Below are 23449 nucleotides of genomic sequence, written 5' to 3'. Positions count from 1 at the left end.
TGAAATGTGTACTACCTATTTATTGAAATAAATTATTATTTAGAATCTTGTTATAGTAAATTTTGTTTTATTCCTTTGCATATTCTTTATAGTTTTCTTTGAGCTGTTAGTATATTCTAATTTCAGTAACAAGCAGTGGAAAATAACATCCAGGTAGCTCGACTAGGAGCTTTTCATTATTATCAGGACACATATTGGGATTTTCCTGGCACAAGACTAGAACCTTTTCCAAAAGGCAAGGGACAGTGGAGCGCAGGATACGAGGCCCGCACGTGCCGCTATTTACATTTGCACGTAATAAATTTAGAGAACGAAGGACGAAGGACTAGGGACTGGGAGTCGCAACAGGAAATGTGCCGGAAGTGCATATGCCGGCTGTCGTTTGCCCTCGGCCGCCTGCTTCGTCCCCCGAAAAAGGCGCGGACACGGACAGGGATACGGACAGGCATACGGACAGGGATACGGACAGGCATACGGACAGGACAGGGACCAACGTGTTGCATTCGGCAGCACTCTGCCTTTGCAGCGGCATATTTACATTGACGAAATTTAATGAGCTCACAAAAGCCGGGCCCAAATATTTGAGCTGCGATGGCTGGATCGAAGCCAGCACATTAGTATGGGTACGTGTGCGAGTCGTTTTATTAGATACGTGTCCTATCTGTCGCCCATGTCCAAATCCTAGGTCCTCAGTACCTAGTCCTTAGTCCTTAGTCCCACACCCCCTTTAATAATCATCCGATGTCGCCGATGCGGGCGTCTTTTGTGCACTTGGCACTCAAACACTTTTCACACTCTTCCCACACACTTGCTGTTCTAGTTTCGTGGCTTAGATATGGTTTAGTGAGATCTCCAGATAGATTGGCATATACCCTTAACACCCCGGCTCCACAAATAAATAATTGTTTGACTTTACCATAAATGACACAGTTTTACGCACCTGAACTGTCGAGTATTTACCAATTAATCAATATTGTGCCTGGCTGGAAATTTATGAATTAATTTATTGTCAGCAAATAACACATGCAAATTTGAGCGGCCGAAGCATCTTTAAAGTCATATCAAATTATTGCAATTTATTTTTAAGTCGAAAATCAGTTAGCTTTGTGAAGAAATAAATGAAGATGAAATTGTTATTATTAAGTTCACACAATATTTATTTCCTAATATGCTGGTAATTTCTTAGCTAAGAAATTCAGTAAAACTGTCCTAAATATGCACAAAATTTACAGCCATATTTAGATGTGCAAACAGATTTTAAGCTGTAGTTTCTGAAAGGCCAAAATCCATGAAGCAGAAAAGGCTAAGTGAAAAAAAGGTAAATGAAATTTTAAAAAGTAAATGCATATTGTGGGGAGTGCATTTACTCTTCGTTGCACTCTTGACAGTACAAATTGAATTACCGATGATAATATTAAATTGATTTTGGGCCACACACACAGAGAGAGGGTAAACAATATGGTTAAAAATTACTTTGTAACTGAGCAAATTGACGGTTCAGCTCAGTTCGGTTCGGGCAGTTGCAATTTTATAAGGGTCAGGTGGCTGGGGGAATGGGGCGAGGTGCCTCCTCCATTGGGCCAATCTGAATTTTCCAGCCCCTTTGCCAGGCTTTTAATTGAAACAAAGTGCCATGGCTGAAACTCAATATTAGAGTAAATATGGTTGGTGCCTTGAAATAATTTTCGGTGGTACCGAGGGATCCCCGGATTCTGGATCCCGGATCTCTGGCTCAGGTGGCTTAATATAATTTCTGATTGTGCAGAAGGCGAACGGAAATTGCTGGGCTATTAATTGTTTCGCTTGCTGCCTAAGTGGCATTCTCCTCTCGAGCTTTTTCCCCGGCAGCAGCAAAATGTTTTTCTCTCGGCTTTGAATTTCTCCCCTTTTCTTCTGCAAGTAAACTTTAAGTAAATCAGTATGTGTTTTGGCCGAAAATGCCTCTGTGCTTTTGTTGCTGACATTTAAAATTACACACTTGGGAATGCCAAGTTTTGCTTCAAAGTAAACAGAATTAAGCACACAGTTTCGGGGGGAATAGTGGGTGTGGATAGGAGGCAAATGACAACTAGCCATCGACTGGCCATGGAACGTGCTCATTTTCCCACCCACTTTCCGGGGCGGCGAGGAAAGGGAAATGCGGTCGTTGTCATGGTCAGCAAAACTTACTTCTCGCGGCGCTTGTGAAAATGGAGCAGGAGATTTCTGGGGGCTAAAATGGGTTTGGACACCACTGTACAACTAGTATAACTGTATTTGCTTAACATCTCACACACACGCTGAGAAACCCACAGGCCACATATATGAAATACAAATATGCAGCTAATGGCTCGACTAGTTGCTACCCCTTAATGAAAATTTTTTTTTATTTATTTAATATTAAAAGAGTAAAATTTTTAAATAAATAAAATGGTTTAGTTTTTTATTAACTTCCTGTGTTTAAAATAAATAAATAAATAAAATTAATTTTAGTATTGTATAAAATAAATAAATAAAAATAAAAATATACTAGATGTGGTATAAAATCTCTTAACACTGATTCCATTGAAATATTATAAATTAATATTATTAAATGAAATACAAAGGCATCTAGTTAGGAATTTTTTATTATAAAATAAAATAAATACATTAATAAATATTTTACTAAATGCCAAGCTAGAAATCGAGTTGTAACTCCTTATTAGCTGTGATTCAAGCTTCAGCTAGCCGAATACCTCGCACAATAATGCAGCAAACCGTTTGACTTGCCCAAACACCCATTGTTTTGGCCCACACACACCCCACCCCTTTTGCACCCCGCCCCTGGAATCCTAGAATGGAATGGACTGGTCCACATACACCTCGTGTTAGTCTGGGACTTTAGTGCTGATGCGACAGATTTCCGAGACACTGGGACATGTGGCAAAGTGTAAATGAGCAGTCCAGGCCAGAGCTTCTCGCCTCGTGTGGCCAGCGGCGCAATTGTCGCACCAGCAGAGGAAAAAGGGGAGGGGTTGGGGTTGGGGTTCTCTAACCCCCTGTCACAATCCAGCAACGCCCCCCGGCCACACCTCCTTTCTAGCTAGAAAATGCCTGAATATGCGTGAGTGTCAACTGGTCCACATGCACGAGAAAAATGCCAGCTCGTGTCATATTTTTATTTGCTGGCTCGTCCCCTCTCCGGTTTTCCATCCACTTTTCCACCAACTTTTCCACCTCTTCAGTTCCCGGCTTTGTTACTTGGGCCAAGCGATTCGAAGTGATCGCCACCCACAGCCTCTAATTGAGCGCTTTGGCTTTGGCTTTAGTTTCAGCTCCACCAACCTGACCTGGCGGTCATTGAGCCAAAAGGCCAAAAGGAGGGGAAAGGACCATGGCAGGACAATTGCCGTATTGGCCTGATCCTTAGTTATCCTTAGTTATGCTGTGTGTGCCGGCACTCGAGTGGAAAAGTGCCTCGCTCTGAGCAGCGAATGGCAAAAGGAAATCAAAATCGAAAATCCAGATCTGGAGAATTGGTTCTCATGTTTGCAGCCTCAAATCGCTTTAATTGAGTCGCTAGGATTATAGGTTCTATTTTCCAGGTCTGATTTCTTAATCTCCAACGGGCAGAGATTTTTAGAAATTTATTTGAAAGTCAGGAGACGAGTTTATTATGATTTGATGTCTTTTTTTTAAGGTAGAAGTTGGATAGAAGTTGTTTTAAGCTCGTAAGATTAATGGTAATTGGCTTATTCGTCACTTTAAGGATCATATTTTTTGGTTTTAAAAAATAATAAAAAATCAATTTAATTTATTTATAATAAAATAAAAGTACATGGCTATAGCATCGCGTCTAATGATGCTGATAAGGAATAAATATATTAAATATATAGTAAATAAATATATATTCACACTTGGAGACCTAAAAGCATTTTTAAATGTTTTTCTGGACTGGGAAGCTTGGTATATTTATGAGATTTAGATTGAAAACCTACAGCCGGAACGTCTCGTTAGACAACGGCAATAAGTCGAAAATCAGGAGTCACTCGGGTGACCCATCCCATCACCCATCCGCCCCGTTAGCCCCCCCGGACTTTGGTCTCCAATCCGCAATCCACAATCCGTAATCCGTAATAAGCTCTATCAATAGCCGGCCAAGTCAATAAGCGACCGAGGAGCAACGGCTCCTCAGCTCAGCCCAGGATTTCGGTTCAGTTCGGTTGAGTTGAGTGAAGGCAATTGCCGTCAAGTGCCAAATAAAGGCATAACTCGGCAGTCAGGACACGACATCCGCACTCGACCTGCCCAAAAAGGATATGGCCACGAAGATGAGAGGCTAGGACAGGCCGAAACAGAAGTTGGACGAAGGAAGAACTTGTAAATGGGCAAATAAAATGGAAATGAATATAATAAAGTCTCCGACGCGGAGCCTTCCGCTTTTCTTTGCCTAAGTGAAAAGCTGACAAGCAGCTTACGTAAATAATGTCAACGCAACAATAAAAATAATAAACGAATTAGCTGCTTATTCAAGGGCCATGACCCCCGAGGGTTCTAGCTGGAAAAGCGGGAGAAGCAGGAAAAGCGGGGAGGCTAAGAAGGCACTGAAAAGGCAAATCCCCCGGACAAACATTCAAATTGACTTTGCGACTCCGAGAGCGCTTGTTGGGTTTACAATTTCAAAGAGCAACCCCAACTCCTGCGACTCCTGCGACATTTGTAACTCTAGTCTATTTGTCTGCTGCTGCTGGATGGAAAATGGTGAGCGGTGAACGGTGAACGGTGAATGGTGAACGGTGAATGGTAAATGGAAAGCGGAAAAGCGGCGACGGGCACAAGGACGTTAAGATGTTTATGGCTTGTCAAGGATTATTGTTATCACCAGCTAGCCAGGTATGCAAACAAACGACTTTTGCCCCCCGAAAAAGGCAGAAAAAAAGCAGAGAAAAAGCGGAGAAGCTGCTTTTCCCAGCTTTCCACGCTCTCTGTCATGTAATTGCCGTGTAACAGAGATGGCAAAACCGAGACCCAGAGACCCCGAACTCCGGACAGACCATCATCAGACGGCCAGGAAGTGCGACTTTGGATGGGGGCTGCGGAATTAGGGGTACTCTGTCTGTCTGGCCGGAGAGCCACAGCTTCAGTTTTAATCTTTTCCCAAGCCCAGCCAACAAAAAAAGCCCAAAAAGTGGAAAAGAAAAATAACACACAAAAAAAACTATGGAAAATGTAAAATGTTATTAGAGCTGCGAAAATGAGAGTTGCGAAAAGGGGTAGCCCAAGGTAGCTTTGTTTTGATTTCTGTTCTTCGAAAAGGTGTAAAATAAATAATGAAAAGGTCCGCCTTAAAGTAAAACTCAATTAGAAAAAAAAGGTAATTGTTTGCTTTAAGATTGGTTAATGTTTGGTTAAATACAAATTAATATAAATGGAATGTAGACAAATCAATCATTCAATTTGCATAAATGATAAAATATATAGTTGAGCTAAAATTATGTTTGTTGTAAAAAATTGTTTAAATTAAATTAACTTATTTTTATATTAAATAAAAAGTATATAAAGTCAAATCGAATTCGACAAAGTTTAAATAATAATAAATAATAACTAGAAATACTTGCATTTATAATTTTAACATTTAAATAATTAAAAAATAGTGTCTATATTTTGGGTAAATAGTTATTTGGATTTCTAAAAAAAAAACAACATTTATATGCAAGTTCTTGTATATGTGCTTTTTGACATCTAAATATTTAATAAATACTGTCTGAAAATTGGGTAAATATTTATCCCATCCGTAAGAGAAGTGGTAATCAGAGGGTCTAATAGTTGTCCGCTGGAAAGGGAATTTATGAGCAGCACACTTCGCTTAGCTTTTTGGCCATTTTCGGGAGGAGCAGATGGAGCAAGCCAAGTCCGAGTTGAAAGTGGAGCCGGGCCATCGGAAAGCTGCCAAGTCATGAACTGTGACAAAAGGATTACAAGGGAGATTGCGACTGGGGACTGCTTACTGGTTACTGGGGACTGCTGGCTGAGCTACTTTCGTGGCTCTGGCCAGTGCAGTTTATAGGCTAAATGAGATTAATTCCGAGATTAAGCTGGACCACAACAATGGCTGCCGCCGGTAGGTGGATGTCCTTTCGCAGGACACACTGTATACTGTATACTGTGTACACCATTCGCATTTATCCTGTCTGCCGCCCTTCAATTCATTCGCTCGCTCGCTCGCCTGTCGATTTAGTCAACGTGCAAATTTATTAGATTAACAGCAAATATCAAATAGGAAATTAACTGTCGTCTGGACACCAAATGGGGTGTGATTGGGGATGGGGATGGTGATTGTAATGGTGTGGGTCATCGACTGGTTGGTTATCCACCTGTCTCGCACACACTCAAACGCCTGTCACTCTGCGGTTGATGTTTGTCTGTCCGTGTTTTTCTCCTTTTCCACCGTTGACATGCAGAAATCCTTTCTGTTTTGTGGGTCGTCGAATGAATTTCGTTATTTCTGCACTTTGTTTACTTTCGCCTGTTATGGTCACCAAAATATTGCGTACTATTGGCGAGCGGGAAAAGTGTTGCCTACTTCTGAGGACGCATATTTCTTGGGGTTTAATTTAGTGGCAAAACAATGACATCTGCGATTAATTGTGGTTTTAAGGACTAAATCTTCATATATATGAATCAATTTAGATAATAAATTCTATATGCACTGCCATAAACTCATCAAATATGTTAATGCAATTTGCACTGTTTGAGTACCTAAGATCTATAGTTATAATTTTAAAAAATTAAATAAAAAGTTTGTAGTTTTTAAAAGTTTTTCGTATATGTACATTAGGGCGGTCCACATTTGTATGGAAATTTTTAAGGTCCTACTCTCACCCGCTTATACGGTGCGCATTGTGGTATTCAAGGTATACCAAAAGACAATTTAAAAAAAAATCGTGTTTTAAGGTCTGCGAATTGGTTTCAAAGTTTATCACCCATACGCAGTGTTGCCTTCGATCAAAAAGTTTTTCTGATCAAGGTGGCATAGATATCAACAATTCAGTTGATGTTTTGCTCTCCTTTTTTTTAACAATTATTCCAAAGAAATTCATAATTTGACAAGACAAGACATGGGAGAGCGATTTTTTTCGACCAAATTCGAACTGTTATACATGTCGTATGAGTAATTTTAAAGCCAACTTTGAAGACGTTTCGCAAAGCCTAAATCTCGAAAAAAAATTTTTTGTTTTCACATACATTTTTTGCATACTTTAATATACCATGTTAAGGGGTGAGAAAAGAATTTCATTTTTTGGACCGCCCTAATGTACATTTTTATTAACAGAGAAAATGTATTAGGAAAATGTATTTTTAACCAGGCAATTTTGTTTGTAACTTGAATAAATAAATTATATTTAATATTTATTTACTATCATATATATATGATATGGTTTAATATTATATAGATTTTTAAATATAGTTTCTATAATGTTAAAAAATGTTGCATGATTTGCAATATTATTATCATAACCATCTATCTGTTTTTAAAACCAAAAGCTAGGGGATTTACAACATTAGATGGATCCACTTTTAGTTTGCCGAGTGTTTAGAGGATTTAGAGCGGCGCAGTCCGCAGTTCTGTAGTCCTGTAGTGGTCTGTAGTGGAAAATGACATTTACCGAAGTGGGAATGTATTTTCGTGGTGACAGGCTGTGAATGCCAACAATTTGCAACCCTTTTGTGTGTCGACTTCAAGTCCATCAACCAGGAGATGCCAGCAGCAGCACTATACGTAGTACGTATGAGCAATGGTGCGACCAAGTGACAAGTGCCAGGACCAAAAGGGGGGTCACAAAAGGGGTCAGGCGAGGGGTCAACTGGGGTAACCACTTGGGGCATGCGGATGTGTATTAAATGCTACAAATAGCTGAATCCCATTCGATGGAGAGGAAAAGGCTGAGGTCAACTCTACAAATGGCAAGCAAAACACGACTCGCTGACTTGTTGCTGTGTGGGTGTAACCCATGCCTGTGTTTGTGTGCTGGGTGTCTGTATATGAGCTGGGTGTCTCTGTGTGTGTGTGTTTGCAATGCAATGAGTCAACGTCGCAAAGACACATCCTTTTTCATGTCGGAGAAAGAGAACGACTATTGGCAAGGGATACCTGAAAGGCAGAGGAAAGCTGGGTGGAAACCAAAGTTGGTTATATGCATATGTGAGCGTTTGCACTGAGAAAAAAAAATGCACGAATGACTCCTAGGTTCTATAAAAATGTAGATATCATCCTAAAGCCATAAAGAGTTTTTTGGTATTTAGTAAATATTGAAAGTGCATTTTTTCTAAAAATTTGCACAGAGAAAAAAAAAACAGAAATTGCCAGCATTCGTTTTATAAAAATTTAAAGATTATTCTTAGGTTATACGAAAAATTATTAAAAAATAAAACATAGGATATTTTCGATTTTGTTGTATTTAGTAAATGTTGAAATTGCATATTTTATAGAAATTTGCGCAGAGAAAAAATGCAGGAATAGCTTTATATAATTTTAAACATTATTTTTAAGTTATACAGAAATATAAAAAAATTTAGATTTTTGAGTAAATATTAAAATTGATTTTTTTTTCTAGCAATTTAATTTTACCTCCAATTTATTTTTCAGTGTGTTCGCCTTGAGAGGTGGGGCGTGGTGGGGGGCGTGTCCCTGCATGTCCCGATTTTGTCAGTTGAAAAGGGTTCAGACAAATTTTTAAATTAATGACAAAACGAGCACCGCGAGACAAAAGTGGTTCGGGGATGGGGATGTGTATGGGGATATGGGGAAGAATTTCGCTTTTGCACCGCACCGCAGTTTGTTTGCCGATGGAAAATCGTTTTAATTAAATTTCGTGGCCAGTTGGCAATGCCAGCGAACAACAACAGCAACAACGAGAACAACAACAGAATAATAGCAACAAAAGCAATGAACTTGCAATTGCCAGTAGAATTTACTCCATATTATTTATAAACACCGCTGCGGAATTGTTGGACCCCCTTTTGTTGTTTGCCAAAGGCCAAAGGCAAATGAAAATGGCCAATTGATTTGAGACCTTATTTCGCAATAAATACCCACCGACCATCGACTACCGACTGCCGAATCAATCAAAGCAAAATTCCTTTCATGGCCGCCGCTCAGTTAATCAACATTATAATTTTCCTTTGTCGTTTTTAAAGAGCCCCCCATATTAATTTCCTTTTAATCGGCTTTAATTATGGCCTAGGCCATAAGCTCAGAGCCATGATGTGTGTGCAAATATTTGGAAAACGAGGCAGAGAGTGTGAAATATCTTGGGAAGCCATAACAGCCGAAGGGCTTATACCATTAACTGAGAGGCCACAGTCTAAATTCAGCTTAAAGCCCCACACTTAAAGGAGTAGGTACTTCAATCAAGGCCGAAAATTCTTGGCAAATAAATACCTATATATTTGTACATACTTAACACACTTAATATGCGACTGCTGACTGCTGCCACACACATTAAGTTGTTCGCCGTCTTGTTTCGGCTTTTATTGTTGATATTTAAATGAATATTTGCGTCGACATTTTTGTCTGCCAGCGAGAGTCTAATCAAAATTCAAGTGGCCTACCTCCCAAAGGCCCCGACCGTAGGTACTTCATGCTTTATTTGCCTCTTGGCCCGATGCAAATGTTGTGTAAATGATCATAGCTCAACTCGCTTATTGCAGCTACACATGCGAAAAGGGGGGAAAATAGTCGGAAAATAGCTGAGAGTGGGTGGGAAAATGGTGGAACGCAGGCAAAACTTCGATTCGCTGTTGTCTTTAGGGTTTTGTTTCGGTTCTTTGTAAAAGGGTTTGTATATACTTTTAGGTATACTTTTTTACTACAATTTATACTGAGATTTTGGCTCAATTTCCGAATTATAACCGAATAAAAATGGTATTTTAAAATATTTAAAATTTATCTTATTTGCATATAATTTAAGGGCTCAATTTCCATTGTAAAAATGGTATTTAAAAATATTTGAAATTAATTTTTTATTTAATTTTTTATAATTAATGGGAAAATAAAACTGATATTTCCTATAATAAATATTGGATTGTTGCCTCAATTATGGTATTTAAAATATATTTATTTATTTTAATTGCTTATAGTTTAAGGGGTAAGAAATCTGATATTTACAACAGACTTCCAGCTTGTTTACCAAGTATTTTCCTTTTAATTTCTCTAATGGGCAATTATTATTATTTTGAATAATATTTGCGTTTTCCGCTGTTTTTTGTATTACTTTCTTTCCTTTTCCATTGTACGTGTGCACTTGATCCCTCCAATTATTCTGCTGCAGATAAAATTGTCTTTCATTTGCCTGGAAGTTTTTGCCCTCTGCTTCTTGGTCTTCCTCCCTCCTGACTCCCTTTGCCAATTACCTGTTGTTGTCTTGCTGGCTAATTTCTGTTGTCAAATTGCCCCCGCTTTTCTATGCATTCCCATTCCCCTTGACACCCCCTCACCATACCCTCAACAACATTACGCATACGCAGCGTGGTCCGCTGGGGGAAAAGCTTTCGCCATTTCGCCATTTTGCCGGTTTTGTTGCAGTGGCATTATTTTTTTCACTTAAAGGAACTGCAACCATTGCGCTCTGGCATTTCCTCTCAATTGTTTGTGCAATTTTCTTTTTATGTATGGAAAATATTTCTTTTATTGTGTTGCCGCTGCTACCGCTGTTGTTTGCCTTTTGTTAATGTGCAAGTGCTGGTTGTTTGTGGTTTGCTTTGTTGGCCATCCGAGCTTCGAGCTGCCAGCCCCCGTCCTTAACCCTTTGCTGCCCCCAAACCCACAAACCCACACATGTGTACCAATTTCGCCACTGATGCGTTTTTAATTGTGTTTATTTCCGCTTCGCTGTGACACGTCATTTATTAGCCCACAAAAAGCCAGCTGCTTTAAGAACTTTTTCCTTCGGCATAACTATAAATCTTAACTGGGGTCTCGATCAATCTTAGGGTTAAATATTGCAGCCTGATTTATTCGCTGACATTTTGCATTACAAGAGCCATTCCCCCTGCTTTTTGCTGATTTTTCCGAACCAAAAATAAAAAAATAAGACAAGCAAATGGGTTTATTTACAACAGCGGAACCGGAAAATACTGCTCGCGAAAATTTCGTTTAATTTTCGCTGTGTCGGTCCTTTGTTTGCCAATGTCTTTTGTTGTTTCCTCATAATTACTGTCCGAAATTTTCCCTTTGTTTTCGGTTCGGGGAAAATCTAAAAAGCCGGGCCTTCGGAAAGTAAAAATCTTTGAAAATCCGATTGCCCACTTTAATGCTGATTTGTTTTTTGAATGCCTGCGAGAGATGCATTTTAACGTATTTCGCCTATTATGATGAAGCTGTCTAATTGCAGGCAACACGAACCGCCACTTTTCCCCGAAACGAAATGCAATTGCGATGCCCACGTCATCGGTCATCAGTCATCACCGGGATCGCCCGGTCATATCCTATTTCCAAATAATTAGCGCCGATTGAATGCCCCAGGTAGCCCGTCAATTTGTTCCGCTGCAGAAGGGGCGTCGATGCTTTTGGAAATTCCCAATATTTCCTCGGGGTCCTTCGAATCGGACAGGAAAATTGGAGCTTAACAATTCCTGCCAAAATCAGCAGTTTATTCACCTTCGACAGCAGCGGCCACTCAATAACTGATACCGACCTTTTTAAATTATAAAATCTTTAATTACCTAACAAATAGCTGTCTTAAAAATTATATTTAACATATTAATATATATATTAAATATTTAACTTTGTATTTGCCAGGCTTCAATTTACTCTGCAGCAGTTATCGGAGAGTATAAATTAGCCAAGTTATTGCGTTAACAAGGCCAGAGAAAAATCATTCGCACATTCATCAGACATATTCGATGTTGCCATTCACAAGTTCAAGTTGCAATAAATAAGGAAGACGCATTTAATGTGAAACTCATTGCGAAATACGAGCAATATTTCAATTTTCCTCAGATGCCGGATGAAATCAAAGACATACCCCCTTAAGCCCCCTTTAAGCAGCCTGCCAACGACGCCCCTGCCTTCCGGGCATTATGGAGCGTTAGTTAATTAACCAGCAGAAGAAGGACGTTGCAGTTGCAGTGGCAGCCAGAAAGGGAGTTGTCAAGGAGCCAAGAGCTACTTGCCATGATTCCGGTTAACCAAATCGAAACGCACAGAGTTGGAGTCAAATTCCAAATTAATTCGAATTGAAGTGACATGACTTTTGTTTTGACCCAAATGGCCAAAACAGTCAACAGTTTGTGGGAGATTTTAAAGGAATTTTAAGGCAGAATAAACTGGGAAATTATCATTTAAAAAAAAAAACATTTTAAGTAAAAAATAAAAATTAAATAATTAAATTAAATAATAAAATGCCTAAATGTATTGAGTATTTAAATACAATACCAAAATTAACAGGTATTTAAATATATATTTATAAAATATTCAAGAAACTATAAGGATTTGTTTTTATAAAACTACATTTAATTATTTAAAATGCCTAAATGTAATGAGTATTGAGTATATAAACTGTTCTTTTTCAATTTCATTTATAAATAGTAAAAAAAAAAATAAATAAAAATGTAATGAATATTTAAATACAATACAAAAACAAGAAAGGAAGCTAGCTTCGGCAAGCCGAAGCTTATATACCCTTGCAGATCGTTCTATTAATGTACAAATCGCAAAAATGTTAAATTTATTATTATTTCACATTAATTTTCGATCGTTTCTATCACAGCTATATGATATAGTAGTTCGATCTTTTAAAAATTAAAATCGAAATTCGGAAATATTTCAAAATAGTCATATCCCAGAGTAGAAGGGAATGTAATAAAAACCAACAAAGATATAATTTTTTTCCCATTAATTTCCATTTAATTTTTCGACCGTTCCTATGGCAGCTATATGATATAGTGATGCGATTTAAAAAACAAAAAAACCGAAATTCAGAAATATATAAAAAAAAATATTCCCAAGAGTAGAAGGTAAAATTTCAAAAAACACCGGAGCTAGAATTTTTTACTTTTTTTTTTTTTTGATCCTTCCTATGGGAGCTATAAGATATAGTTGTCCGATCCGGTTGGTTCCGACATATATACTACCTGCAATAGAAATACGACATTTACGAAAGTTTCATCCCGATAGCTTTAAAACTGAGAGACTAGTTTGCGTAGAAACGGACGGACAGACGGACAGACGGACGGACAGACGGACAGACGGACAAGGCTAGATCGACTCGTCTTGTGATGCTGATCAAGAATATATATACTTTATGGGGTCGGAAATGTCTCCTTCACTGCGTTGCAAACTTCTGACTGAAATCATAATACCCTCTGCAAGGGTATAATGATTAGGTACTTAAATAAATATTTTTAAAATATTAAAGCAACCATAAAGATAGGTTTTTATAAAGCTACATTTTAGTTTCTTTCTGTGCACTGCGAGGAGTGGTGGTTCTTTTCCGAAAATGGCCAGATTTTCGTTTGCCACAGAAAGCCCTTTCATTTGGCTCTTTGCTCTTTTTGTGTGACACTGCATACATTGTACACACTTCATTATTTAATATAAAATGCATCCTCACACGCACACCCCCGCGCACAAAGGAAGACAATTGCCGTTGCGAGGCGAGGCGAATGAGTAAAAACGTTATTTAATTAATTAATTTTCATTAAAAACACGACAAAATGCGACGGCAAATGGAGGAAGGGGAGGGGAAGGAGCAGTCGCAGGGACACTACAGTTCGGTACATTTAAGGACGAGCAGATGCTCCTCCCTTGTCCTGTCAGTCTGGCTGTCATTTACAATTTTAATCTCGCTGTGCAGCAGTTTAGCTTAAGTTCAGGACGTCGGGATAATGAGCGGCCGGGTCCGCGCTTAAGGATAATGGAGATGGAGCCTGCAGCGGAACAGGACACCATCATCCACCATCCACACCATCCACCTGTAATTAAAGAATCGCGTATGCAGCCAGCACTTCACTTCAGCTGGCCGAATAAGGAGAGCGCCGGCCAAGTTGGGCCCACAAATTTCATGGCTAATAAATCACTTTTAATATTAATAAAACATAAATCACGGCCAACTAAAAACTTGGCCTGCTACCTGGATACTGGATACTACTGCAGTCTCATTTTGGCGCCTTTTGTTCGATGGCAAAAAGTTTTGAAGAAGCTCCCAACCCCTTGGTCCTCCTCCACCCACCGAAAAGGTTCCCCAAGAATGTGCCAAGGTGGTGGTGGAGGATAAGGAAGGATAAACGTGGGATCGGATGAGTTTAAAGTTCAGCTGGGTTGAATTTGTTCAAGTAAATCAAAAACAGCGACGATGAATATTTTAAATTATGAATATATTAAGTAATGGAAAACAAACACATAAAATAGCTTTTTAACTTATATACAAAAATTTTAATTTTAAAAATTAAAATTTTTAATTTTACATAAGTAAAATAAATTAATTCTACAGATAACAAAACCAGTTAAAAATTACCAAACAAAAAGTTATCACAATATCGACCGAAACTAAATTTATTCTAAGTAATTCAAAAAATATTTTTGACAATTATTTTTATTGAGACCGGATATAATTCTTAGATTCCTTAGGTTTGCACCTAATTTTCTACCATAGGGGTACTATAATTTCAGTCAGAAGTTTGCAATGCAGTGAAGAAGACATTTCCGACATTATACAGTACTTAAATTTTTGATCCCATCAACACCCGAGTCGATCGAGCAATGATCGTCCGTCTATTTTGAAAGTACATATTTGCTTGTGTAGCTCCCAAATGAAATGATGTATAGCTTCCTTGTATTTCATTATATTATCTGCTGATCTTGAAATTTTAAAATAACACCACTACTTTAGATTTTTTTACGATATAAAATACAAATTTTAAAAAATCTTGATTAACAAATTTAAAAACTTCAAGGATATATAAACGGTGGTCCTCTGAAGTTACCTCCGTTTTTTTATTGCCATTTAAAATTGAGATTATGTTGGAAAAGTAACATCTATAGTTATAGTTCTGGGCTACTAGTAGATATCTTCATTTCAGAATGATCAGCCTATACTATAAATATATTGCACAGAGTCTTCACCTTAAACAAAGTGCCATCTAACACTGATTTTGATATCTTTTGCGAATCTTATGGATCCAAACTTTCAATACATTGTAAAGGTGCACACTTGTTGTCCTGGTAAACTTCGCTATTTGTCATGAAATCACATGGATTACCAGCTTTTAACAATTCTTTTCAAATTTCCACTCAAAGGCACTCAAATGTAAAGTTAGTTAGTTTAAGAAAAATGCAATTGGCAAATAAACTGCTTAATTCACTGAAAACAAGAAATAAACGTATGAGCAATTCGCACCGATCAAAGGATAAAGGTTCCTAACGACTGACTGAAGATGCACAAATCTCAACAAAGAAGGCAAACGTAAGAAAGCAGGAACTACACACAAATGCAATGAACTGAATGGGCATTCACTCATGAGCAGCCAAAGGAATTCGCAAAGAAACAACTCGATTGGTGTAAAAAGTGGTTGAATGACTGTGAATGGAATGAGATTGCTAACATACCGATAATGCAATTGACAACTGAGTGAACAAGCGTGTGTGATTGAATGATTGAAGGCGGCGATCGACGGGTAACGGGATGATTGAGAAGGGGATTGACACAGCCACAACTCACATTGAATTTCCAGCGGCAAACGATTAAGTTTCAGTTTTCAGAATTACCTTTTTTTTTCGAAAAAACCTGAGGAGAAACCAAACGGGTCCAAAGCACTGGCCAACACTCGAAAAAAACTTGGAAAATAATCAACCAACACTGGGCAAAAAAAACTCTTCTTTTCTTCTTTTTCTTTAATTTTTCCGAAAAGATTAGCTAGAGTAACTAGTATCACTTGCTGTCACTTCGCGCAGCTTGAAAAGCGTTTTCGAAATTCAAGAATTCTGAATTCGGCACCAAGTCCCTGTTCAATTCGAATCTCGTATCTCGAATCCACTGGACTGAACTGAACCGACGCGCTAGGAAGTTGCCCGAGCACTGAACCTGTCGCGCCAAGCGCGTTTCGCATTGGGCCGACCTAGCGCAACGTGCTCGTCCTTCGGCAGCACTGGCGTCCCGATTTCCCCATTTTCCCGATTTCCCGCTATTCCCGATCCAACCAACTTGCCGATGTCCTGCGGAGTCCCGTGTCCCGTCGCCACGAAGCAGCAGCCGAGTGCCGGCCGAAGGACAACTCGTGCGGCTGGTGAAAAAGCGTCTGCAGTGCGTCCTCTGGCAACATGTTGCCAGCTTGAAAAGCAACATGTTGCAGCTGATAAATTGCCCCAAACTGAAGTGCAGCGATGTGGCTAAGTGATTGTTGGCCTTGCCTTATTGATAAGCTTCTCTCTTTTCTGTTGTTCATATTTATTTTTTAGTTGTACAAAAAGCTTTTCATAAAATATTATTTATATTATTGTATATGTCTTTTAGTTTAGTAGAGGAAACTTTCTCAGAAGTCATTATTGCAAGCTAAATATAAGACCGGAAGGCCTGCCAAATAAATTGCCGATGAAGTTGTACTGCATTTTGTACTTGTCATTTTAAATGAGATGAATTGAATGAGATTTATGTTAGCCTTCTAATAAGTACATTGACATGTGCAGATTGATATGTGCAGGTTAATTTAATAATTTTTTAAAAATCAAGTTATTCATATCGTTTTGATATGAATAAAGATTATGTTTTTCTTCTTTTATTTATTTTACAATCAAATAAAAACACCTCTTAACGAGGTAAAAAACTAGTGACGACCGCACCTTCAACATACAAAAGTTCTGATATCAACATTTGTGACGAAAAATTATTACACTCGTCATTAAATAGACTTTCTAATATTTTCTCATTCGGCCCGCCCTAGCAAACTATTCCAGCCTTTTTCCCCTTACAGGCATTTTCTATTGCAGCGTGACGAATGAGAAAAGATTAGAAAGTCTATTTAATGACGAGTGTAATAATTTTTCGTCACAAATGTTGATATCAGAACTTTTGTATGTTGAAGGTGCGGTCGTCACTAGTTTTTTACCTCGTTAAGAGGTGTTTTTATTTGATATCAGAAGTTTTTGTTTGTTTACATTTGCTCTCATAGGAGCTAATATATACATTTAAATTTAAATTGGTCAATCATAATTTTTAAACTATTGTATTTTAACAAATTAAGTTAAAAAGGCGTTGAAGTATTTCAAAATACCTTTTAAACGAGGTATAGTACATGTCTGTACCTTTAGTAGTGTAGAACTTACAAACTAACGAAATTTAGCTATTTTTAGCTTTTTCCCGCTAAAGTAGCGGCTTTTTCCAAAAGTCGTAGAACAAAAGATTCCTATATGGAACTCTTAAGTGCAAATTTACTGATTCCATGACCCTAAAGTACAGTTCGGATACCCTCCCACAAAATTCAATACTCAGGGAGCGTTAATTGTTCGAGCTGGCAAAAGTGGCTATTTTCGAATAAAAATAACTTTTAAACGTGACTTTTTACAGTAATGTGTTATATACCAAAATTTAAGGAATCTCAAGGGCTATACAGTTTAAGGTTTTAAAGAAAATCGTTAGAGCCGTTTTTGAAAAAAATAAAAAAAAGCTAAAAAAAAAGTTTTAAAAAATTGTCTTTTGTTCATATTTTTTTAAGTATTACATTTACACAAATTGCATATAGAAGGCGTTTATAGCATTTAAAAATACCTTTCAAACGAGATGCAGCACAAGCCTGTAGCTTTAGTAGTATAGAAGTTACGGCTTTCCGAATTTTAGCTACTTATAGCTGTTTTCCCGCTAAACTAGCGGGTTTTTCCAAAAGTGGTAGAACAAAAGTTTTTTATATCGATGTGATGAACGTCATATCAAATTTTCAGAACTTAAAAAACATATTTTGGACAAGTGGACAAACTGACAAACAGAAATTAATTTTCATTTTGGGAAGAAGAAGAAAATCTTATTTTGGCTATAACTTTTGAACGGAGAGTCGGATTTTGACAAATGATCCCTCATTCGACGGGTATTTTCAAGAGGAATACAACTAAAATATTGCGAGGGGGCATTTATCCCCACCGGCCCCAACAGCTCCAAATTTCGAAATTTTCAATTTTTCACTTTCACCGCTCTCTCTCCCAAGCCAATTGATTTTCTTAAAGTCTTGGTATGCAATCCTGTTAGTTTTCGCAATACCTTTCGATAGGTGTATTATTCATTATGATCGGACCATCACAGTAGATTTTCATTTCTTCGTGTATATATAGTAGTCGCCTTCGCACACTCTCCTGGTGCGCTTCGTCACTACATGGACTGCCGTCCATAGTGATATTTGTTAAAAAATATATTTAATTTGGTATTTTAAAACAGTTTTTGTATAACTATTATAAAATGCGAAAATATCAAGTTGATGTTTGAATCATAAATTTGACATTAATCATATCAGCTTTTTATTGATATGAAATAAGGTAGAAATGACCCTACTTCATATCTATTAATTCTGTGTTACATTTTAAATAAATTATAACAAATAAGGTAAACCATTAACTGAGATGACAAAGATATTTTGTTTGGAATTTAGTTTTCATGGGAATATAAATGAAATATACGTAAGGTCCACAGGAAATTTAGAGCAAGATGTTAGAAATAACACGGGAAATTATGTTGATCACTAGAAACTAGTTTTCCCTTTTTTTTTTTTTGCTGAGATGTCCTTTAGGTTCTAGATTCCTCCATCTCAGAATATAATTAAGATTGCAGGCGGCGAGGAGCGTTAAATAACTTAAATAACTGCGGCTTTTGCAATCAAAGTCACTTTGTCGGCGCTCTTCTTCGTTGTGGAAAATTCACTTACCAGGTGCTTAAAGAAGGACCTCTTCCCTTGGCTTTTCCTTTTTGCCCCGCGTTCCCCCCGTTTGCCTCTCCACCCACACATCACTTAGGCAAATCAAGGAGACCAATAAAGGCAAAAAGGCGGCAACACTTAGACAGCCAGCTCGCGATGAGAGCGAGAGTCCTGGCAGGATCTCCATCTCGTGCCTATCATAAGTCGTCCTCCCACATGTGTGGCCGCCAGGTGGGTGGGCAAAGGTAAAAGCACTTTTGCGCTTGTTTTAATGAAATTCAATGCGTCGTCGGCGACGTCGACAAACCTTTTCACCAAATGAACACGAAAATTTTCATCAATGTCTGTGGGGCGAAGTGGGTGAGGTGGGTTGGGAAAGGGGGTCTTACACCCGAAAGTAACCAAAGAAACCCACTTTCATGCTTCATAAGTAAATTCATTTGGACCGTCCCGCGGCCCGCACCTTGAGCTTAATGAAATGTCATCAACTTTGAGGTGTTTATTGCGCTGACAACCCGGGGGAGGAATTTGCATCAGCGGTGTGGCCGTGAGTCGATTCAAATGACTCACTCACGATTCAAGCACGATTTAAACCAGATCTTCACCCTCTCATTTCACGCAATCATCTCGGGGAAACGTGTTAATACATCACAGGGGGCTGAGGGGCGGAGAGAACCCTTTGAGCAGCACAGGACGAGCCCAAAACTGAGCCCAAAAGTAATCTTTGAGTCTTACTGTCAACCGCCTCCTGCGCCGACGAAGGATGCCAAAGGTGTGTGTGCTAAGCAGGAAAAACATTTTCATGTATCATAAATTGTCTAACACTTAAAAAGTGATTACGTCTGCGTGTTCCACCCTGCAACCCCTTTTCCTTTCCCCTTTCGGAGGAAAGAGGAGAGAGACCCAGACCCTTCTTTCGCCAGAGCAATCCAATCGAGAACATCAATTTATAGAGTTGCCAACGGAGGAGCTTAGCACTTTAGATAAACAATTTTGTGCAAGTTGTTAACTTTTACGATGACTCATTAATTTTGTAGATTCTCACTCGTAGTTTGAATGGCTATGGGGATGTGCAGGGAGTGTAGTTTCTGCTGAATTGTTGTTTGACAAAAGTTGTTTGTCGATTTTAATGATGTGACACTAAATACTCGTCGAAGGCCCAGGCTTCACCCCCTGCCCTTATCCCATTCTGATTGTGATTACGCCGGAACTTTAGCATAACAAAGCCTTCGGGTTCCTGTTTCCACAAATCCGCAATGCATCCTGGTAACAACAATAAACATCTCGCATTCGAAACAGATGACAGCACATCACATAATTAGTGAACTTCGGACTCCGGATTCCCGAGACCTTTCGGGTTCAAAAGGTACGTGGCAAAAACCATATCATATCATATTATTCCGGAGGTCGCCTGTCGGTTGATGGCATCGGGGGTCATGGAGCGTGTAACTAATCGGAAAAGTTTTCCCAGTTTGCGGTTGGCAGAGGGATCCAGATTCGGCATTTTGCTTATTATAATTTTCAGTTTTAATTCATACATTTCCATGCATTTGGCAGGCATATCAGTTTTCCAAATTCATGCAGGCTCCAATTGGGGAAATAATTTTAATTAATGTACCTGTTTTTTTTAATTTATTTTTCCTTACGAATTTGTGATGTTAAATAATTAGAACGAATTTATTTCATTTTGAGATGTGCATTTTAGAATAAATGGTTAAGTCTTGTCATTCATGTTTCGACATGTTTTATGCACTTTCTTCACTCATAGAAATTTTTACCTAAATACTAGAAAAGTCGCCCTAAAACTGAGGTCGCCCTAAAACTACGGAAAATTTTCTTATTATACGGGTGGCTAGCCCTAAATATACGAAAAATCGCCATGGAAAATATTTTTTAGGGTTGGTTTTTTCAAAAAGGCAAATTTGTCCTGTTTTTTAGGGCGAATTTTTATGAGTCGACTCCAAAAGTAATTCCTTCTTTTTAGGGCGAAATCGCCCTAAAACGCAGAACAAAATAGCCAAAAATTTGTTCTGAAATTGCCCTAAAAACAAGGAAGAGTCAAACGAAATTCTAAGACGCAATTAATGGATACATATGTAATATGTGTGTATGTGTGTGTGGTTGGCAGGTCAAAACAAGTGAATGTGTGTGTATATTAGGGCGGACCTTTTTCTATGAATTTTGATGCTGAGCGCATTTGACTTTAGAGAAGTCCACCCTTTTTCTTCTTCTTCGCTACTTTTCGTCCGTTGCAGTGCCAAGGGTGGGGGTAGAAAGAGTTGGATTGTCTAGACTTTGTCATAATTTTTCGGGCGCTTGGCAGTGAAAGACGTGTTTGTATGAAACCTTTTGTTTGTGAAAAAGTGAAAAATGTAAACGCTATTAAAGGACTTGGGAGGCGATTCTTTCTCAGTTTTCTGGTGAGTACATACATATATAATTGTGCAATTTGGATATTAATAACTAATTGAATTTACATATCTGTAACAGAGGAAAATGCAGCTGAAACTTAAAAAGATTTGACTGGAAGCAGCGGTCCAGATGTAGAGGTTTGGAAGTGTGGCAGAACAAAGTAAGAACATTAACAAGAGTATACATATATGTATGTGTATATGTAAATAATGCTTAAGGTAAAAAGATGATGCAACAGAATACACACATTTTTTACAGATGTATATATTTGCCAGAAATCTGTATTTATGCACCGGACAAACCGCATTCACAAGTGCATATGCCAAAATAACCCCCAAATTTCTATTGCGTCATTTCGTCAGTAACCGAAATTTGCTTTTGTTGCTTCTTTTTTTCCAGAAGTAGCAGAAAACGCAATCGCAGGCTAAATGAAAATTTTGACTGTTAGTAGTGCATTTTTATATTAATTTCTAACAATTTTTTTTCTTGTTTTAGATTGAGAACGCAAACCACTTTTCGCACTTTTTAAAAGCGAAAGTAAGGGAATAAAACTGCTCAAATCTTTGGAAAGCCACGCTGAAAGTATGTGCTTTTTCTCTTTTTCTTTTCTCATTCAATAAACAGACTGTTTTTATTTAATAGAGATACAATCAACTTGCGATCCATTCAGTGTTGGTGCGACAGCAATGACAAAGAAGGACGGCGGGAGCAAGAACGCGAAGCACACCATTGCGGACCCGCGAAGCCGTTTCTTGGTTTGGAAGGCTACTGTTGGGGAACTGCAAACTCATCTAAAGGCATTGACGGAAAATTGCAAATCCGGAAAGCCGAAACTGCAACCATTCAGCTGCAACGTGGGAACAAGCCCTTTTTGACCTTGGTGAATTTCCAGTTTACCTATCAGAGGTTTTTTTATAGAATGCGAACCTTATTGAAAAGTATTGATGTGTGCTTCAAAATATTTTTTGTTTTAAACCACCATTTATCCAAAAAATGTTTTATGAAATTCATTTAGAGTCTGATAAGAAAGGTAGAGCTTTATCCGAACTCTTGGAGGATTATAAAACCTTAAAACTGTAACTATTTTAAAGAAACAATCTGTTCATTCCAAAAAAAAATATTATTTCTATGCATTCAATTAGAAGTAAAATTTGATAATCAGTACTTATTGTAATAAACCTTAAAAGACCTAAAATTCCCTCCGGCGGAAGCACACAACCTAAAGACCAAAAAATACATGTAATTCTTTTAGCAATAAGAATAAGTAGAAAAGTATGTAAATGTATATAATTAGAAATTGTGTAAATAACAACGAACAAAAATATAAAAAAAAAACAAAAAAAATATAATGAAATCGTATTTTTATTTATAAAAAAAAACCGGGAAATTTTGGGGAGCACTTTGCTTTTTTTAGGGCAATTCGCCTAAAAAATCCAGAAAAACGCCCTAAATTTATGAAAATCTGCCTTTAGTTTCAGGATATTTTTTCATATTTCTAGGGCACTTTGCCCTAAAATCCAGAAAAACACCCTAGATTTATGAAAATCTGCCTTTAGTTTAAAGGTATTTTTTCCGATTTCCAGGGCAATTCGCCTATAAGTCCAGAAAAAGCGCCCTGGATTTAAAGGAAACTGCCTTTAGTTTAAGGGTCTCATTTCCTATTTTTAGGGCAATTAGCATTGAAAATAGAAAAATCGCCCTAGATCTACGAAAAATCGCCCTAAATGTGTGACAAATTCACCCGTATTTTTAGGGCAATTTGCCCTAATTTTGTTGCCTAGTCGCCATTGACCCCCGTTTTAGGGCGATTTTCCTTGTTTTTAGGGCGATTTTACCGGAAAATTTCTATGAGTGTTCATAACCTCAATGTTGGGTATTTTGTTTAAATCAACTAATCAGCGATAAAATTGTTACTTTAAAGTGAATATTTAAGCGAATAAAGGTGAACCAACGATTAAATATATATTTTTTTAAATCGTCAACTTTTTTAAGCTTTCAAAGCGAAAAACCTTCAGACAGTTCCGGCACTTGTTGGGTATTCATCTGGGATTGAGTACTACTCGTCAAGTACTCACTTTTCCGCGGCATCGGCATTCGCATTCCCCTCCAGCAGACAATGTGACTGACAGAGGTCCCGACTTTCCCCGGCTATAATTTGATGTTCGGGAATCAAGAAACTCGGCCC

At 38.0% G+C, this 23449-nt stretch overlaps 1 protein-coding gene and 1 long non-coding RNA gene across 6 annotated transcripts in view; one reads left to right on the top strand and one right to left on the bottom strand.

Annotated features, from left to right (window-relative positions):
• The window catches only part of DIP-beta (Dpr-interacting protein beta), a 35124-nt gene extending 19272 nt beyond the window's left edge, over positions 1–15852 (bottom strand). For all 5 annotated transcript variants that reach the window (XM_017153776.3, XM_017153777.3, XM_017153780.3 and 2 more), the window contains exon 1: positions 15566–15852. The gene's annotated coding sequence lies outside the window, so the exon portion shown is untranslated. The remainder of the gene's footprint in view (positions 1–15565) is intronic.
• Positions 15853–21086: 5234 nt separating this feature from the next.
• Positions 21087–21845, top strand: LOC138913949 (uncharacterized). The gene is made up of 3 exons (XR_011419844.1): positions 21087–21272; positions 21343–21424; positions 21760–21845. It is a non-coding gene; the product is annotated as an uncharacterized lncRNA (long non-coding RNA).
• The last annotated feature ends 1604 nt before the right edge of the window (positions 21846–23449 follow it).

This window comes from Drosophila takahashii, chromosome X (assembly GCF_030179915.1).
Source record: "Drosophila takahashii strain IR98-3 E-12201 chromosome X, DtakHiC1v2, whole genome shotgun sequence".
Classification (NCBI taxonomy): Eukaryota; Metazoa; Arthropoda; class Insecta; order Diptera; family Drosophilidae; genus Drosophila; species Drosophila takahashii.
This window is presented reverse-complemented; position numbering and strand designations above follow the sequence as displayed.